The sequence below is a fragment of the Lolium rigidum genome, chromosome 4, assembly GCF_022539505.1.
Source record: "Lolium rigidum isolate FL_2022 chromosome 4, APGP_CSIRO_Lrig_0.1, whole genome shotgun sequence".
Classification (NCBI taxonomy): domain Eukaryota; kingdom Viridiplantae; phylum Streptophyta; class Magnoliopsida; order Poales; family Poaceae; genus Lolium; species Lolium rigidum.
In genome coordinates this window covers 133,679,012-133,699,809 of record NC_061511.1, presented here as the reverse complement: position 1 = coordinate 133,699,809, position 20,798 = coordinate 133,679,012, and the positions used below count along the sequence as shown (strand labels likewise).

At 38.8% G+C, this 20,798-nt stretch overlaps 1 pseudogene; it reads left to right on the top strand.

Moving 5' to 3' along the window:
- The first annotated feature begins 253 nt into the window (after positions 1-253).
- On the top strand, positions 254-19,792 carry LOC124705685 (annotated as a pseudogene).
- Positions 19,793-20,798: the final 1,006 nt, after the last annotated feature.

Here is a 20,798-nt window from a genome sequence, read left to right as displayed (position 1 = left end):
GGTATGAGAAAACTAAGTCACTGGCTGATAGATAAGCTGATTGAGCAAAGTTCTAAGAAAAAGCTGCAAGCTCCATTGACATTTGCACAATTCACACATGTTCTCTATGCTGATAGTTGATTTTTTCATTAATTTAGTCCTCTGTACAGTTGTCAATTTTTATGTCTCGTAGCCTACAATATTTCACTTGTGTTTTCCTTTTATTGTTTGTAGTTTCTACATTTCAGGAATTTGGAATTTATCAGCACTAATTAAGTTTTATGTGTTTCTCTAATGTATTAGTTGTTAATTTGGTAACATTCTGTCGTAACTTACTTGATTAACTTTTTCTTCCAGACTTATACCGGGAACATATTAATAGCTGTAAATCCGTTTCAAAGACTTCCTCATCTTTATAATGATCATATGATGGGAATCTACAAGGGAGCTGAATTTGGTGAGCTGAGTCCCCATCCTTTTGCCATGGCTGACCGTGCATTATAGGTGTGTTTTCAGCAAAGAAAAATCTTTTGAGTTTTTTGTGCTCGAATTTGTATTTATATATCTTAAATTAAATACCAATGGTGCAGGCTTATGATGAATTATGGTATCAGCCAAGCCATATTGGTGAGTGGCGAAAGTGGAGCTGGTAAGACAGAAAGCACTAAAATGCTTATGCAGTATCTTGCTTTCATGGGTGGCAAAATTGAATCTGGTGGAAGGTCAGTGCAACAACAAGTGCTGGAGGTGAGTCCCTCATTAGCACTTCCGCTAACACTTTAGACGCTCTATATCTCTTAAATAACCTTGAAATAGTGGATATGTGGATTATGCGATATTATTTATTATTATTTTGTAATCAAGCCCTTTCTCTCAGTAATTAAAAATAATGTTAAATCACTGGCTTATGTTTTCCACTTCATCTGTTTGATTGCACAGTCCAATCCTGTTCTTGAGGCATTTGGAAATGCAAAAACAGTCAGGAATAATAATTCAAGGTAATGAATTTCGATAGAACCATGATTATATTGCTTTACCTTGTTTTTTTTCTCATTCAGTAGAGGTTTACATTTTCTTCTCGCAATATGGCTTGATATATTTCTTTTACCTCATAATGCAGTCGTTTCGGCAAATTTGTTGAACTTCAGTTTGATCAGAATGGGAAGATCTCAGGAGCTGCCATAAGGACTTACCTTTTGGAAAGATCTCGTGTCTGTCAAATATCTGATCCAGAAAGAAACTATCACTGCTTTTACATGCTATGTGCTGCACCACTAGAGGTAACATGCAATCATGATTGAATTCCTGAATATGATATTGTAGCTATATTTTGTCACATTGCCATCTTTTCTAACTCTCCACATTCCATCAAAAGGTGTGTTCTGAATCGATCAGTTTAAGGTTTATGACGCAGATTAAGATAAAACTGCTTCAAAATAAAAACAGCACATTTCTGAGTAACCTATCTGAACAAAAACTGCAAACTGGGCATAAACATAGCATTTGTTCATGTAATCTGTGGACTGAGAGATACCTCGTTATATTGCTGGGACCGCTTGGTCAGTCGAGAATGCCACATTGTTAAATTAATTTCTCTGTAGGATATTTTTTGCTACCATTACATTCTTGCGGTGTTGAAGGGCAAGCATAAAACATGTAATACCCTGTTGGTATTGCTTCTTATTTGCATTATTGTTTCAATTCAATTAGGTTGCCATTGTAATTTGTGCCCCTAGTTACCACTTATCTTTTTTTTTTGCGAACGACATTAACTCAACTTCTTATCTGTACTCCAATAATGGTGTTTCAGGACCGTGAGAGGTATAAAGTGGGAGATGCAGCATCATTTCACTATCTCAACCAGTCCAATTGCATTAATCTTGATGCAATGGATGATTCTTCAGAATATGTAGCAACCAGACGAGCAATGGATATTGTAGGCATTAGTTCTGATGAGCAGGTAAGCCCAAGGTTATGTTTGAAACTAGTTTACTTCATCAGAAGACCATCTTTGCTTAATATTTCTATTACATACCTTTCAGGATGCCATATTCAGAGTTGTTGCTGCTATTCTTCATTTGGGCAATGTGGAATTTTCCGAAGGGAACGAAGCAGATTCTTCTGTACCCAAAGATGACAAATCCAAGTTCCATCTTAGGACAGCTGCAGAGCTTTTCATGTAACCCTACTGTCCAGGTTCTATCCTCAGTATTTTCCGGTCATCTTTGACATGACATGAATTTGGCAACAATCTGCAGGTGTGATCTAAAAGTCCTCGAGGAATCTTTATGTAAGCGTGTTATGGTAACACGTGGTGAGAGTATTGTAAGAAACTTGGATTTACTGAGCAGCAGCTCTTAGTAGAGATGCATTGGCCAGAATGCGTTTACTCCCGCTTATTTGATTGGTAAGTTTAAAGTAAGTGTCATGTTCTCTATCGTGTCACTGGTATTGCACAAAAAATAACTGATGACTGTTGTGTCTTCTGTTCTTTAGGATCGTGAATAAGATCAATACTACAATAGGACAAGATCCTGATTCAAAGCTTTTGATTGGTGTGCTGGACATTTACGGATTTGAAAGTTTCAAAACAAACAGGTACTTGCATGGAATGCTTTTGCATTTGGTCTTGTGTTAGGCTCAGTTTGCGGTTGCTGAACTTTGCTGTACTGAACTTGTTTTAATAATTTTCTGTCGAAAAATAGCCACAAAAATAGATAAAATTTTGTTAGCGAACATAAAATAGGCAAAAGCTGGTTAGACAAACAGGATTATCGCAACCCACTACAGTGCCAAATGCAGCCTTAATCTTAAATTCCTGTCCACCTGATATGGCCAAGCTCTGGGCCTTGGCCATGGCTATGGCAGTTGTTTTGTTTTGTTTCTCTTTTAGTTAGTTACCAGAATTTTTTTGAAGTTTTTGTTAGGTATTGTTGGGTCGTGGCCACCTTGTGTGTTGTATACTTACGCCTTTTTTTTGGGTATTTTCTGCTAATACAAAAAGACACGTGCTTTTGGCCGTAATCTAGAAAAAAAATCCTTGATGTACTTATAGGACACAGGGCACACATTCTACTGTTTTGACTAGAAATATATCAGCATAGCACGGAGTAACATTTTGTAAAAATCTTTGTTTCGTTGGTCCTTTTGGCTAGGTACTTCTATTTGAAATTGAACTTCGATTTCCTTGTTGACGGGCTAGTAGGAAAAGATGAATATGTTGTAAAAATGTAAACTAAAGTACCGCCGGAAATTAAAATGTATTAAGTTTACTAGTTGAGCTCCTTTCAGCTAGCAGGAATTTGATTGTAAGAATATCTCATTAACTTCCCTGCATAGGTCGCACCTCTGCACAGCCGAAAAACTTGTCTTATTTCACCAAATAAGATATAGCCATTTACATATCCCAACCATGTAGAATCGGACGCCATACATTGAAAATACGTAATTGGCATTGTTGAGAAGAAATATAATTAAGATTCTTGGGGAGATTTTTACTCCTAAAAATTACCCCCAAGAAGAAAAGCTTGATGGAGCAAGCACCCTGTAGCTGACAATCTGACATTAATAGGGACATTGTGTGCATGAAATTAGGTTGGAAATCATATGCATTCATTTTTCACATTTACGAAGATGGTGTTTGTATTTCTACAAAGATCTCATCATAATTGTAGCAATAACATAATTGCATGCAGTTGCTAGCTCCTATACAGTCAACTGCTCGATTGCACAAACAACACATACTGCTGCTACGAAGGATTGAGTGTAACTTTGCGATTATGCACTGGCTTGTTAGTATTAGGAAACTAAATTATTTACCTTCAGTTGGTTAGATTTATTGATGGCGTTTGTTGGGCAAGAGAGAGAGAGAGCTCTCATTTGATGTCTGCAAAAAGTAAAAGATGACTTGCATTTAGTGACAGAGGGAATACAGATAGTGTAAGCTTACTGCTTAGTGCATGTGTCTCAGGCGAAACTTGTAAAAGCACGTGAACATGGATGTAAATATGTTTTTTAGGCATGAAACAATCACTACAATAGTGTAGAACTGAACAGTGGATTCTAATATTTTCAGCTCGATGCTTTTGTAAATAAAATCGGAACACTATCTTCTTATGATACGGGTGATGTGATAGCTTTCGTGTGTTGATATTTTGCTATGCTGCAGTTTTGAGCAGTTCTGTATCAACTTAACCAATGAGAAGCTCCAGCAACACTTTAATCAGGTTAGAGGATTGACTTCTAACTGACACAATGTTCTACTTTTTATGTTATATTATGGTCAATTAAGGTTTACACTAATTCTACAAATTTCCATGAGCAGCATGTTTTTAAGATGGAGCAAGAAGAATATACAAAGGAAGAAATTGATTGGAGTTACATCCAATTTGTGGACAACCAAGAGATTCTTGATCTCATTGAGAAGGTGAACTGTTAACTATATATTAGATGTAGCTGTGCAGTTTCTCTTGTATATGGTGTTACTTGCTTTTTTTTTTCATATTCTTGTACATGTTTATATCCTGGCCTTTGGCCCAATAGCAATCAAATGTCCAATTGCTACAACATTTGGCGTTTGCTGCAATACCCCTTATTACCCAGACAGCTCTTTTCTATATCGATACAGTCTGTTCTAGGCACACACTAACCTGAAGTCCTCAACATTTTCGTTCAAGTAATTATTACCTTTTTTTTTTTGCTTTTATAGACTCAAGGTAAAACACAGAACCGCTTGGGAAATTATCCTTTAGTCAGAATTAGCGAACAGGCTGGACGTTTGAGTTCCATGCATATCTTGTTACTAAATTGAATCCACTGATCAATTCCAATGAGGTTGAGCCATGCTATGGAATCTCATATCTGATTTCTGATTTTGTGCGATGCAGAAACCAGGGGGGATAATTTCTCTACTGGATGAGACTTGGTATGTACAAGCAATAGCGTTGGTTCCTTTTGTGTTTGATTATTATTCTGATCCTTACTAACATACCTTATCTTATACTTCAGCATGTTGCGAAACTCAACCCATGAAATATTCGCTGAAAAGCTCTATCAAAAATATAAGGACAATCCGCACTTCAGTAGGCCAAAATTTTCACGATCTGATTTCACTATTCATCACTATGCGGGAAATGTAAGTGACATACTTCTTAAGTCTGTCTGACTGAATAAATAATTTTGTGTAGAACACATGTTGGCTTTATGCTTTGCTGAATGAAATGCAGCTCTAAATCATTGAAGTTCTGAATAGATGAGAAACAACAACAAAATAAACATACCTTTGTTCTACAATGGGATTATGTATTTGAAACATTGATTAAATGTGATGTACCAAATTGAACTCAAAAAAGCTTAATGGCTGCTAAAGAAATTTTAGTGTTTTTTCCATTGAAAACATATAGTTTGGTACAAGCCTCCTAGGAGGTACAGTTCATTAAACTATATATAAAAGCGTTGACCAAAGAGGGACAGATCCCTCCCTTGGCTGTCCGTTGTTAGGTAGAAGATGAGACCTCTCCAGCAGCGGATTTATACGCTCTAGACAGCACTCAGTTTAATTCGGCCGCACCTGCGACTCGAACCCGGGTGGGCGAGCTTACCACGTGAGCTCAAGCCACCAAGCTAGCGCTTGGTTCTCATTAAACTATATATTAAACTACCACTATTGGATTATAAAGCATGGTGAATGGCATGCTAAGCGTATACAGAAAAATCAACACCATGTGTGTTGACCATATCTATATTTTTGCTTGGACCTCAACTTGAATATAATCAATACTGTTAAAAAATGAACTTTCCGAAACAGTCCTACAGTATACAATCTGTACATCTACACAGGAAGGATTAATCAGTTGAGCAAGCTAGTGCCACCACATCTGGCTCTCTACAACTGACTCGACTGAGACTGACACAGTTATGTAATAAAAACTTTCTTCTTTTGTAGGTTACATATCAGACGGATCTATTCTTAGATAAAAACATAGATGCTGCTGTAAACGAGCATCAGGATTTGTTACATGCTTCTAGATGTCCATTTGTCTCAAGTCTTTTTCCCCCTTCTGAAGAATCAACTAAATCCACAAAGTTCACTTCGATAGGTTCGAGCTTCAAGGTAAAAGAAACTTGTTGCTTTGCTTTTCAGCCTGTTCTAGCTTTGTTAACAATTTATATCTTTTTTCCCTGTAATATAACAGCAACAATTACAAGGTCTATTGGAAACTCTCAGCGCAACAGAACCACATTACATGCGCTGCATAAAGCCTAATAATGTTCTCAAGCCAGCAATTTTTGAGAACAGTAATGTTCTCCAGCAACTTCGGTGTGGGGTAAGAAATTGTACCATTCTTATTTTGATGGAAGTACATACTTGGATTCTTTGTAAGGCAAAGTACGCACAAGGACTAGTACAAGAGAAAATCGAGATATCTGTTTGTGTGTGCAAGGAATCCTTACCATCGGTGGACCTAGAAATGTCTCCACTCCACATTGGCACCCCGATCTATCCACTTGAGATATTAGGAAAAGCATTATAGAAAATGCAATATATTATGGATAAATGATAAATCAGACTGACAAATGGTTTGAGTAGTCAGTATATATTTTTGAAACACACCAACAAGTTCTTGTTCCTTTTGTGTCTCTTGTCCTAGCTCCCAAGTGTGCTCACTTTAGGATACGGGGTGCTTTGGACTGAGCTACAACTGTTTCTTTTATTTCTTTATTTTAGACATTTCAACCACTTCATCATTGGAAAATCAAAAACGCACAAGCATACGTTGGTCACAGCCTTACACTTGATTTTATCACCAAAAACTTCTTCCTCTGTAAGTCACCATGTAGCGGGTACCATCCATCGTAAGTCCTCTATCTGGTGTGAAAGTATACATAAGGTGTAGCTGTTCAGCTGACAAACATAAATACAACATCTACTGGATAACATTTTTTTCGAGAAAACGCAAAGGACTCTTTGCATTTCATTTCATTGGAAAGATAGAATTTTTACAATCTACTGGATAACATGAGGAAAGGATGGGGATGAGAAGAGGCATAGGCACCGACGCTGGAAGGTTGAAGGAAGGTGCACCTAACTGCCACGCTGAGTGGGGAATGAGAATCGAGGTGTGATGTATCGGGAATGAGAAGAAATAGTACGCTCACTTGTGAGGGTGCTTCCTGTGGGCCTGCGGGGTTCTGGGTGCTTGGGCTTCACAAAAATGAGCCAACTATGGCAAAATTGCTCTCTACCCCTATTGGGCCAACTATAACAAACTTCGGGATTTATGCATCTAAGAACTAGCCTTGTGAAGCAGCACAAGGTTGTGGAGGAACAACTCCACCGTGTTGCTACAACGTGGACAACACAATTGTTGAAGGAACCGCTTCAACGTGCTGCGCTAGATGTCGCTCTAGGGGCGTAGGCTAGATATCGCTCTAGGGGCGGGGCTGTCAAGAGTTCAATCCAAAACTCTCAACACACAAGATCTAGTCCAAGATCTTAAGACAGAACACAAGGTTCCATTTATTTGATAAATATGGGTACATAGTCCGATTTCATAGGTAGAGGTTGGACCTCTATTTATAGGCTGCATGAGCCTTCACTACTTAGCTCTACTCACAACTAGAGTGTTCTAGAGAACACTACATAAGCTAGGGAAAGAACTACAAATATCCTAGTTACAACTTCTACTAGAATACTCTGGAAACCACTACAACACACATAACTAGAGGACCATATTACCTAGAATATAGTAGAAGTGTGTAGAAGCTAGTACTGGATCTTACTTATGTTTTATTTTTATTTTATTTTATATACCGTCCCTCATCATTCTCCCCTGGTTGTTTAGAACTCGACCTCGAGTTATCTTCATAGAGTGCTTGTTCTGGATGATAAAGAGCCAAGTCTGCCACATTGAATATGTTAGATATTCCCATCTCAGCTGGAAGATCTATCATGTAGGCATTATCATTTATCTTCCTTAGAACAGGGAAGGGCCCGTATTTCCACCATCTAAGTTTTTCTTTGATGTCTAATGGTGGTCCTTCTTTCCGGAGGTATACCATCACCTTATCACCAACCTGGAATGATTTTAGCCTCCGTTTGTGGTCACTTTTCTCCTTCTCATGGGAGCTATTACGATTTGATTGATTTGGTAGAATGATGATCTTCCGCTTGTTCCAAGTGAAAGAGTAAGAATTTTCCTTCCCTTTGTGTGTTGTATTCACATCATATTGCCAAGGTCTCCCAAGAAGAACATGGCTGGCATCCATATCAACAACATCACACAACACATTTGCGTGATAGTGCTTGCCCAAAGAGAGTGGCAGGTTGCATTGTTTGGTGGCCCTCATATTCACTCCTTTCTTGATCCACCCAATAGTGTAGGGGTTTGGATGATCATGTGTCTCAAGTTTTAAATGATTCACCAAATTCTGAGAGATAAGGTTTTCACAGCTGCAACCATCAATCACTAATTTGCATACCTTGCCATTCACCGTGCATTTGCTCTCAAATATTTTCTTTTGTTGTGTGTTGTCGGGCTGCGGTGTTGAGCACACGGGGCGCTGAATCACGCATACCACCTCTTCTCCCTCTTCTTCACAAATATCTTGTCCTTCTACATCTTCAGATTCATATTCTTTGCCATCATGGATTGTTGTGTTGACAAATTTCCTCAATGGGTAATTGCTAAATACATGTCCCTCTTCACCACATTTATAACATTTTATCACAGGCTTTGCCCTACTCTTACCTCCGGCTTGCTTTGGGACAGTTTGTTTTGCATCAGGTTGAGCGGTCTGTTCTTCCGTTCCATGGGAGTGACTCCTAGATGAGTCTTTCATATGAGAATATGGAGCCTTACTTGTCTTTCTTGCCTTTACCAATCTCTCTGCCTTTAATGCTAGAGCTTGTGCTTGATCAAGGGACCAAATTTGCTGCATCATCAAACGATCCTGGATAGCATCATTGAGACCATTGATGTACCTTGCAACTTGTTGATCTTCAGTTTCACCAAGGTGGCACCTCACTTGTAGTCTTAGGAACTCCTCTGTGTATTCTGAAATGGTCCTATTTCCTTGTGCACAATTCTGAAACTGAATAAATAGGATCTGATCGTAATCTGCAGGCAAAAATCGCCCTTTCAAAAGATTCTTCATCTGCCGCCAAGATCTCACACGAGGCTTTCCTCTGAGTCTGCGGTCTTCTTGAAGACGATGCCACCATGCACCAGCGCCTCCTTTCAGCTTGTATGCGACCAAAGAGACTCTACGGTCTTCTGGAATATTCATGACCTCAAAGAAAGTCTCCACCTCGTACAACCAATCGAGGCACCCTTCAATATCAACATTTCCATTGAAAGTAGGGATCTCAGCTTTCACCTTGTATGTATCCCTCGCATACGTAGTGTTGGGTACTCTTGGAAGTGCATAGAGGTCAGGTTCTTCAAGGTCCTCATCATTTTCTTCATCTTCAGAAATTTCATCATAAGTTGGCCTTCTTGAGGTACGCTGAACAACATGTGGTTGAGGTGTTTTTGCTCCAAGATAACCTCCCTTTCTTCTCCGCTGAGCATCTTCACCATCCTTTGATGATTCTTCATCATTGGCAGTAGGAGGAACACCCTTTCTGATCATCTCAACTAGCTGATCAAATCTCCGGTTAAGATCTTCACGCAACGCTTGGATTTGTTGTTCTGCAGCATCCATTCTCTTTCCCAACTCCTCCATTGCTTGTTGCAGCTTGCTCTCAATGAGGGAACCACAACTTGAACGGATCAGCAGGGCTCTGATACCACCTGAAGCAGCACAAGGTTGTGGAGGAACAACTCCACCGTGTTGCTACAACGTGGACAGCACAATTGTTGAAGGAACCGCTTCAACGTGCTGCGCTAGATGTCGCTCTAGGGGCGTAGGCTAGATATCGCTCTAGGGGCGGGGCTGTCAAGAGTTCAATCCAAAACTGTCAACACACAAGATCTAGTCCAAGATCTTAAGACAGAACACAAGGTTCCATTTATTTGATAAATATGGGTACATAGTCCGATTTCATAGGTAGAGGTTGGACCTCTATTTATAGGCTGCATGAGCCTTCACTACTTAGCTCTACTCACAACTAGAGTGTTCTAGAGAACACTACATAAGCTAGGGAAAGAACTACAAATATCCTAGTTACAACTTCTACTAGAATACTCTGAAAACCACTACAACACACATAACTAGAAGACCATATTACCTAGAATATAGTAGAAGTGTGTAGAAGCTAGTACTGGATCTTACTTATGTTTATTTTTATTTTATTTTATATACCGTCCCTCATCACCTTGTAGATAGTGACACTGATATATTGTTTGTACAGGGGGTGCTGGAGGCGATAAGAATAAGCTGTCTTGGATACCCAACAAGGCGGACATTTGAAGAATTTGTTGACCGCTTTGGTGTTTTACTACCAGAAGTTCTCGGCGAAGGGTAATACTAGGGCATTTTGATTCAAGTTCTTGAAATTTTTCTTTGTGTTTAAAGAGGGAGTCTAAACAAAGCATTCATTGGCAGTTATGATGAAGTTAATTCCACAAACCTGCTCCTTGAGAAAGTAAATCTCACAGGTTATCAGGTAACTACTAAGTACTGAAATGAGTGGCCGTGATGTGCTTACTTCAATCCATGTTATGTTCCAGCTTTTCAAGATTGGTCTTTCTTTGGCTTCTCAAATGTTTTCCTCTAATGTCAAGATGTGTAATTAATTTCCTATTTTCTTTATTGTAAACGTGCCAGTCTGATGAGCAGTTTAAGTTGCATGGTCTGTCCTTATGCGAGATATCCCAAAAGCATAAAACAATAGATAATGATATATCTTGTAGTCATATTATTTCATCACATAGTTACTCTTTTGAAGTACTGTTATCCTTAGAGCACCCACAGTGCGGGTGCTTATATGCCGATGCCAGGGTAGAATTCCCAGCCGATCGGCAGTTGAGCGATTAATTCCCTGGATCAGGTGTAGCGTTGACGCAAAAAGTCACATTGGGCGCTTGGTCATGTTTTCCCGCACAACCAAACTAATCGCCTTTCTCTTTCTTTTTTAGTGCCCCAAACTAGCGTTTTGAGTTGCTGTTCGGGACTCTTATCTATATAATTAACCATATACTTTTTTAGACTATTCAAGCACCTACATAATAGTCCACCGTTGTGGATGCTCTTACTTTCTTAGTTTCAATGGAGAACCAGACTTGGCCAAAGCCAACATGGACGCAGGACCTTATCTGGTGTGGTACTATGAGAAAAATATTACTCCCTCCGGTTCATATTAATTGACTCTAATATGAATGTATCTAGACATATTTTAGTTCTAGATACATCCATATTGAAGTCAATTAATATGAATCGGAGGGAGTACCAATGTTTTCCAAAAAACCTGAATCACTGAACAGTCTCATCCATATTTTGTCAATAGATCCAAAAGATATATTTTATTTGGAGGAATAGTAAGTTTAATGCGGTATCTCCATCCCTATCTGCACTGTTATTTCTTCTATAGTTCTAACGCTAATATTGGTTTTCATTCCTTTTGGTTTCTCCTGCGGTCTGATGTCCAATATACAGATAGGGAAAACAAAAGTGTTTCTGCGTGCTGGTCAGATGGCTGAACTAGATGCTCGGAGGACTGAGGTCTTGAGCTGTTCTGCTAGTAAAATCCAGAGAAAAGTTCGGTCGTTTCTGGCTCGCAGAAACTTTATTCAGCTGCGAATGTCTTCTGTTCAGCTTCAGGCAATGTGCAGAGGTACATTTTCCCTGTTTTGTATTCGAAAAAGTATCATATTTCAGTCTCTGATTTTTATGTGGAGATAATGACTTCTGAGCTGTGATAACTGAAGGACAAATTGCGAGACATTATTATGAAGATCTCCGTAGGAAAGCTGCTTCATTGAAAATTCAGACCTGCTATCGTATGCACTTTGCAAGGAAACACTACAAAGATCTCTGTTCTGCATCGACTACAGTCCAATCAGGTCTACGTGGTATGGCTGCTCGCAGCGAACTCCATTCCCGTCAGCAAACAAAAGCGGCAGTGATTATTCAGGTGGGTTTTCAGGTCTCATTTTTTGTTTCCATAAAATGCGGGGTAACAAGATTTGCAGAATAGAATGGTCAAAATTTCAACTTTGCTGTTCAAACTCATGTGATACTCCTTTTGCTAGTAAAGTTTTCGGATGATAATGCTAATACAGCAAAAATACTATGGTGTTGGTTCTAGTATTACCTAAAGTTTTATCTGTGGCACTTGTACTCCCAACAAAACTTGCATATTTCGTTAGTATATGTTAAATGCCATGTTGTATAAACTATAAGTTTGGAAAAATGAAAATATTTTACACATATTATGATGCAACCACATCTTATTGATGTAAGAATTCAATGTAGTCAGATGAAATAACTGTTAGCTAGTAAAATACATGAATCATTGTTTTTTAAATTTATGTTAAGAAAATCTTGGTGCCATTTGTCATAACTGCCACAACATTGTTCCATTTCCAGCATCTCTACTTCAAGTGTGTAAAAAGTGGGTGTTGCACACCCAAGCCTATGCATGTCTATTTCCATTTCATTACCATTCACTCTTAACCTCATAGATGTTATATTATCTTAACCAAAATCTCAATTGTTTCGGCCCACAGAGTTTCTGCCGTAGTGATTTAGCAAGCTCACGGTACATGGGTTTAAAGAAGGCAGCAATCACAACCCAATGTGCTTGGAGAGGAAGGGTGGCTAGAAGAGAACTTAGAAAACTTAAAATGGTAAGAATTGGTGAAAATGTCCTGACCATCTTTTCTCTCTTTGCCCTGTTGTTACAGTATTATTTGATTCACTCTGCCATAAGAGATCAATTATCAACCATGTAATGCAGTTTTAAGTTAACTCTGGCCTTGATTTATGCCTAGCGGCATGCTGTGCTGTCACTGCTCATTACAAATTGGTGTTGGTCTTAGGAATTCAGACTTGGTCAACTCATAATGTAACAATGCTATTTGAAAGTCTGAAAACCATAACAGTGCCACTGCAACCTATGGCTTCGTTAACCAATGTTGATATCGTTGTTAATCTCCTAAAGATGAAAAAAAATATGACCATGCTAGCTTCAAAATTGTTCCTAAACTCTGTTACTTGCAAGCTCACTTAATGGCCATAGGTTCACAGCTGTCACATTTCTGGTACTCTGGAAGTCTGGATCATCAGTAAGCATATAGATAAGATCTTAATAACTTTCGTCTATTGACATCCCGCCTTCTTTACTACTGTAGGCTGCAAAAGAAAGTGGTGCTCTGCAGGCTGCCAAGAATAAGCTAGAGAAGCAAGTTGAGGAACTCACTTGGCGTTTGCAACTGGAAAAACGCATGAGGGTAAACTACTGGGTTACTGTACTTTACAGTCTTACCATTTATGTTGACATGCATATGTGTGATGTAGCATACCCTATTATTTTACATACTAGATCTGTATTCTTTCTAATAAGTTATATCAACGTTTCATCTCCACAGGAAACAAAGGAATGCATTTAAATGAGTGTTTTTTGCATTCCGATCATTCTCATTTTTCTGTTCTGTGAATTGCTAGAGGAATGTAATTCCTTTCCTGCCCATTCTGGAGTCAGCTGCAGTTATTCTGTGTACTGACTGTGGTCACTGTTTGCACCTGATGTGGCAATCATGGTGACTGTTAGATTTGATCTTACTTCCGAGCTCATAGTCATACTATGTCTATCGACTAGTCTATGATAGAAATTATAGTACTACGATATAGCGGAAAACTAAAATTCACACTTTGTCCTGTAAACCTAATAAACACTGGAAATAGATTAACTTGTAACTATGCAAATAGGACATTACTGTTGGCACAACTTATTTTCCCTTTAAAATCTTTATGCAAGTGCCTTATGCATTTTTCTGGTCTGCAGACTGACATGGAAGAAGCCAAGTCACAGGAAAATAAGAAGTTGCAACAACAGTTGCAGGAACTGCAATTCCAGTCCAAGGAGACGAACGATTTACTAAGAAGGGAACAGGAAAATGCAAAAGCAGCATTGGACAAAGCTGTCTCTATACCAGAGATCCATGTCGATACAACTCTTGTTGATGAGCTTACTGCTGAAAATGCCAAGCTTAAGGTGAACATGATAGAATCATTTTTTGTCTGCACTGCAATAGATTCATCGCGTTAGTCAGTCTGTCCACTCTTATGGAGTTGGTAAATTGCAAAACCTTCTAGCTGATAATGGTGCTGCTACCTTGACCAGCGTAGAAACATCATCCCAGAATGGTAATAGTTTCACTTGCTAGGTCCTAACGACATGGGCAAAACTATACTGTTGGAGCTAACACTTTTATCGTTTTTGGGATAAATCACATTGTATTAGGCTTCAATGTCAATGATGTAAATTAACTTGGTCGCTTCAGTAGTGAAACGAAAAACTGAGAATAAATGCACTGTCTAATTTATTTTTGATCCTTTAAAAGTGGTAAACTTGGATTCATTCAAAAAATAGCCAATCTAACCAATCTGCTTGGTGCTTTATGTGAATGAGCATTTCTTCTCCAGGTATCTTTTCTGCCACAGCATGGCTTCATGCCTATATTTTATTTTGACTAACTCAACGCCTGCCAAACTGTTGTAATTTCATCAATGATAAGAAAAGGGCCATGATTAAATACTCATCCTTTTCCTGCACCATCTGCCTGAAGAAAAGCTAACTCAACAAGCGAGTCATGCTGATCAAATGTCTTTTCAACTTTCTTGTACCTTTTAGTGAACCTAGTGGCATTATCAGTTCATTTATCCTATTCATATCTATGGACTGAGCAATTTCCTCAAATATTTATAGACACTGGTGGTTTCTCTCGAGATAAAAATTGATGAGACAGAACAGAAGTTCGAAGAAATGAAGAAAGCCAGAGAAGAGTTGCTGAAGAAAGCCACAGATGCAGAGTCAAAGATAATTGGACTGACCAACTCAATGCTAAGGTTACCTTGATGTTGATAATTTTTGTAAGTGTGTTCATTTGCTAATTACCTTACATATTTTTATGACTGGCAGTTTTCAAGAAAAGCTTACAAATATGGAAGCTGAAAATCAACTTCTCCGGCAGCAGGGGCTGTTGCACTCACCTATGAGAACAATATCCGAGAGCACATCTCCCAAATCTGTACGTGGTCTCTATATGTCCCGTGCCTCTGTCCACCCTAGCAGTTGTTATTGTTTGCATGCAAGTTTTGAACACAAACCTAGGTCTCCATTTTTTTTCTTCATCTGTAGGTGTTTCACCTTTTGTTACTTACAAACTTCTTGGGCCCTTCATCTTTGCAGAATTTGGCTAATGGCAGCCCACGCATCGAGGAACAGATGGTCAGAAGCATTATGCAATATGTTAAATCACTTAACTGTTTGTTTTTATGTTTGAATCTAAAGTGGTCATTTCTACCCAGACACCTCATGGCACTCCTCGAGCACCCAAGGATTATGGGAGCTTCGCACAGCCTAGGGCATCCTTTTCTGAGAGGCAGCATGTACATTGAATTTATATATTTGAATGTTTAAACAATTTAGCAAAGTTTATAAAAAATGTTCCTTATGATGGTTGGTTTTGCCCTTATTATTTCCGCAGGAGAGTGTTGATGCACTTATAAGCTGTGTTACTGATAATATTGGCTTTAGCGAAGGAAAGCCAATTGCTGCAATAACCATATACAAATGTCTTGTCCATTGGAAGATATTTGAAACAGAAAAAACATCTGTTTTTGATAGGCTTATTCAAATATTTGGTTCTGCAATGCAGGTATTCTCTGCTGCCATTGATCCTATTTTTCTACATTGACTTATTTTACATGAATTTTGTTGCTCGTGCATCTATGTCAGTTTAATCAATATATTCTTAAAAGGAATGGCATCGTGTGTATTTCAGTATCATGATAGCAATGAAGATCTTGCATACTGGCTATCAAACTCATCAACTTTATTGATCATACTACAAAAGAGTCTCAGAGCTGTTGGCTCAACCGGAACGACTCCACAGAAAAGACCACAGACTCAGTCATCGTTCCTTGGGAGGATGGTATGTTCCATTGCTTACTCTAGGAGCTGCAGATCTATCATCTGGGACTAGAAGTCCTTGGAATTTGAAGTAATCTGTGTTCTAAATGATCAATACTAATTCTTTTCACTTTTAAGACATTACTTTTCAGAGACGGTTCTGATCACTTATGTACCTGAATGGTCTCCGGGTAAAATAATATTAGTACATTTGTTGAGACCACCTTCACAATATTATGTTTGGTGATTTCGTCAACATTATTATTGAAGACAATTATTGAGAGCAGGGTACAGTTAAATTGTGGTGAAAGGTCCTGTGTGTGATCTTGGCAACAAATAGTTAGACTGCATCTGTGCTTCAGTGAGCAATGTTTTAGATACATGTAGTCAATTTTTTTCAAATTTGACCTCTGAATCTCGTCATATAAAAAATAGCTTGATTTTTGTATGGACAAAGTATCTAAGTTTACCAAATGGATATTGTCATTGGTTCGCTGTTAAAGATATTACTGTAGAATTATCTTTGCGACGGTTTTGGGCATAGTAATACACTTGCCAATTAATAATTATATATATATTGTTTTCAGTATAGATGAGTTAGACATGTTGTGCCTGGACTGCTTCTACTTCCCGTGATCAGATCATTGGTCAGTATTTGATCACAGTTCTGTTCTGTTGGTGTTATGTGGTCAGGTCTTCCGTTCTTCGACCATCACTGTTGATATGGATCTCGTGCGTCAAATTGAGGCCAAGTATCCTGCATTTCTTTTCAAACAGCAACTTACAGCATTTGTGGAAGGCTTATATGCGATGATCCGTGACAATGTGAAGAAAGAACTATCCTCATTGCTCTTGCATGCTATTCAGGTATGTTGTCATGTGATATTTGGTCGGTTAATCTCATATACGAATCAAACCACCAGTGAGAAGATTGGTATAGGGCATTCATGATGCACATGTTTGTTTATTAAGTCTTTATTATTTGCTGACTTGGCTGTCCTTTATTGCATTTAAAGTTTAACTGTTTTGATCCCTTCGCCTGTAAGTGCTTGTTTTGCTGTTTGCCTTTTAGGGTTAATTTTTGGATTATGTTGGAACCGCAGGTCCCAAGAATTATGAAAGCCAGTATGGTAAGAGCGCGTTCATTTGGGGCGTCAAGTTTGAGGGGGCGTTCATTTTCAAATCAAGGTAGCTATTGGCAGGCAATAGTTGACAATTTGACTGAACTCTTGAATATCTTGCGAGACAATTGTGTAAGGGCTTACTACTTACTATGCGTACTTTCCTTGCAACTAGTGGATTTTGGTCTTAACATCTGTTTAAATTTTAGGTCCCTGCTATTTTTATTCGGAAGATATTTACACAGATTTTCTCATTTATCAACGCTCAACTTTTCAATAGGTAATTGTGTGCTGATTCTAGCATTAGCTTTGCCATTTTCTTTTTAAAGCTAAATTGGTTGTTCTGTTATGCACTGCTCTCCAGCCTTCTTGTGCGTCATGAGTGCTGCTCTTTTAGCAACGGAGAATATGTAAAACAAGGGTTGGCACAACTAGAGATGTGGTGCGGGGAAGTGAAGCCAGAGGTAATCATATGTGACTGCAGCATATATCTGAGATTCTAGTAAGGTGCCTATTGGCATTAATCCAGTAGTGTTATTGGTTACAATCATGGAAACATAAGATGTATTGTCCATTTTTCTTCTCTCTTGCTCCCACCTAACTGTCAAATGCTAACAGTATGCAGGATCTGCATTGGATGAACTCATGCACATACGGCAAGCTGTCGGTTTCTTGGTATGTTACATAGATACACGCATTTTAGATACACTCATTATTTACTTGGCCACTTCCTATCTTTTTGTATAAAACGCAAAAAGCTTTGCATTTCGATGCATTCATAGAAAAGAGAGTTATACAAAGTATGTACAAGCTCAGACCGAGCCAACACCCCACCAAACAACTCAACCCACTAGAACTAGGTAGCAGCAGGGATCAAGGCCCCTAGACCTATCCTCAACTTGTGTATGGTGTTTTCCGTAAGCTGATTTAAAGTTTCCCAAGTAAATAACACGTTTTTCAAATCCGTATTGAAAAACCCGTATTGCCACTTAAGCAATGTTTGAAGCTTGTGCAAACCAAACTCAGAATTCTATACTTGGCGGGTCACCGTAGCCAGCAAACCTAATTGACCATACTATTAGTTTATTTTTATGGATTTCTTAATAAACCTTACATGTCAGCAAATAGTTGCATTTTTTTCATGTTCTTGGAGTTTGCGACATGGATACTAAGTAGTCAATACACATATTTTCGTTGTTATGCAGGTCATATTCAAAAAGTTCAGGATTTCATATGATGAGATAGTCAATGATCTCTGCCCAGTAAGTTATTTTATTTCCCTCTGCATTTCTGTTTAAAAAAAAAAACAGAAATGCACAACACGGGGGTGTTGTGCATGAACAAATAATTGAACATCACATCTACTCTGGTGTTATGCAGGGGCTAAGTGTCCAGCAGCTCTACAAAATAAGCACGCAGTACTGGGATGACAAATATAACACTGAGAGTGTATCTGAAGAGGTAAGTGGAGAAAGTTTGATACCTTCACATTCAAAAGATAATGACGAAAGCTGGCCTTCTTTGTCTACTAAATGTGTTATGGTTATTTATATGACAAAAAATAGTTCCACTGTTCCTATGTTTATCCAGTTTCTTTTAATCCAATCCTTTACTTTCCAAAACACCCCAAATTGCTAAAATTTCCACTCTGCTACTTAAAATTACATACCGAACTCAGCACAACCTGCACATGCGTTTTTGCTTTGCATGTAGAATTCCATCCAGCTCAAAGTTGCACTTCGCCATGAGCAGCACAGCCCTAGAAACACATTTTATTATCACTCCAAATGCACTTACACATTTTCTTCTTGTTTTCCTGGTTATTTTTTAATTGACCTTTCATATATGTAAAACATAGGGTAGCAACTAAGACTGGGGGCTCATTGGTTTTCTGTAGGTTCTTGATGAGATGAGAACGTTGATGACAGAGGAATCAGCCAATAGTACTTCAGAGGGCGCCTTTTTATTGGATGAGGAAATAAGGTACACGCTATTTTACTATGTCCGGCATACTTTTTTTTGACCAATATGCCCGGCATCCTTCAAAGTATATGCTAAACACTGCTTTTTGGCTATCTTTTTTTGTATTACAGTATGCCGATATCACTTGAGGAGATAGCAGATTCCATGGATGTTAAGGAATTTCAGAAGGTGGCCCCACCATCGGAACTCATCGCAATACCTGCGTTCCAGTTCTTGAAGAGCTGATCGAATCATCCAAGATGCGGCCTGTTCCTTGTGTTAGCATATTCTGAGATCTCTGTATTCTTCCACATCAACGTTGTAAATTCAACCTAGGTTTTCCCTTGTGCTCTCTATCCTTGCAGCCCTGTTGTGCCATGTAAATTATCATTCTTTCCTAGATAGGTTGGTCTTCTCTCCCAATTTTTTGTTGGCTGGGTTGGGAACAATTTCTTTGCCCTCCCAAATGCACGTGATGAGAGAATGAAATTGTTCATTCTTTGTAGGGTGGTATAGGATTGAAGCAGTATGCTGGGACACACATGAACGAGATAACAATGAGCAACACCAACACCATGTATATCTCATATGATGTGAATAACTGTATAGTGAAATATAATTTTTGAAGGCATTGTTGTGTTGTGAATTTGTCTCCGATATACTTTTGTTTAATTGTGGGACTCGGGTTACTTTACTTTTACCCGGGCAGTTTTATTACATGAACCAACTTGTTTGTTTAACATACATGCACAGTTTAGACTATTGGCCACCACAGATAATACAATTGTAAGGAGGGACCCGTTGTCTCTGTTCATGTCAACATCCGCCGCAACTTTTCTCGCCTTCAGGCAAGCAATGGCCTCAGTGTGAAGGTCTTATGGCAGGTGTTGGAGATGACCCATACATGCGCCAACAACATCACTGTTTTCATGTCTGATGCAGAAACCCTGCCCCCTCTGAAAGAACCGTGTGTTCACTTTCAGAGAGGGGTGGTGGCTTTGCCCATCTTTCAGTTGATGTTGTGTTTGGCCGAGTGGACCTGTAGAGATTGTTCGTGAATTCTGATGCACGCTGGGAGGGAAATTGAGGAGGCGACAACGCTAGGAGTGCGACAACCATCTCCAGTGTTGACTCGCGCATTCCACAGAAGGGTGATGCAGCGCAGAGAAGAACCATTCTCCAGCTTCAGAAGAGCTTCAGTAAGGTGCTAATTTAAGGCATCCAAAATATTTCACTCGATTGCACCTTGAAAATACACCATATTTTCCCTATATTCCAATGTGTGTCTGTTGGTGGTGGGCGTTTGCTGTAATCGGGATAGCTGAGAAACAATTCCGTCAATATTTGTATTATATCACCTCTTTCGGCCGATCGGTGAAAGACCCCAAATGTTCTTTTATTTTACGCAAAAGAAAAATAAATTGGCTATTGTGATCTGTGAAATTAGCCCTGCGATGCGAGGAGGGGCATGACCCATGAGCCGACAAGTGGTTGAAGAAAAAGAAGATTCTCTAATACGCGGGTACACACGATAGATAAACTCCTCGGGTGAGAAGATTTTCCAAGCCCGTACCAGCCCACTTGTCAGGATAGCTACCCTGAAAATTATGACACAACTCTATTTTGTAAGAAAATCTTAAGGTTCACTAGTTTCAAAA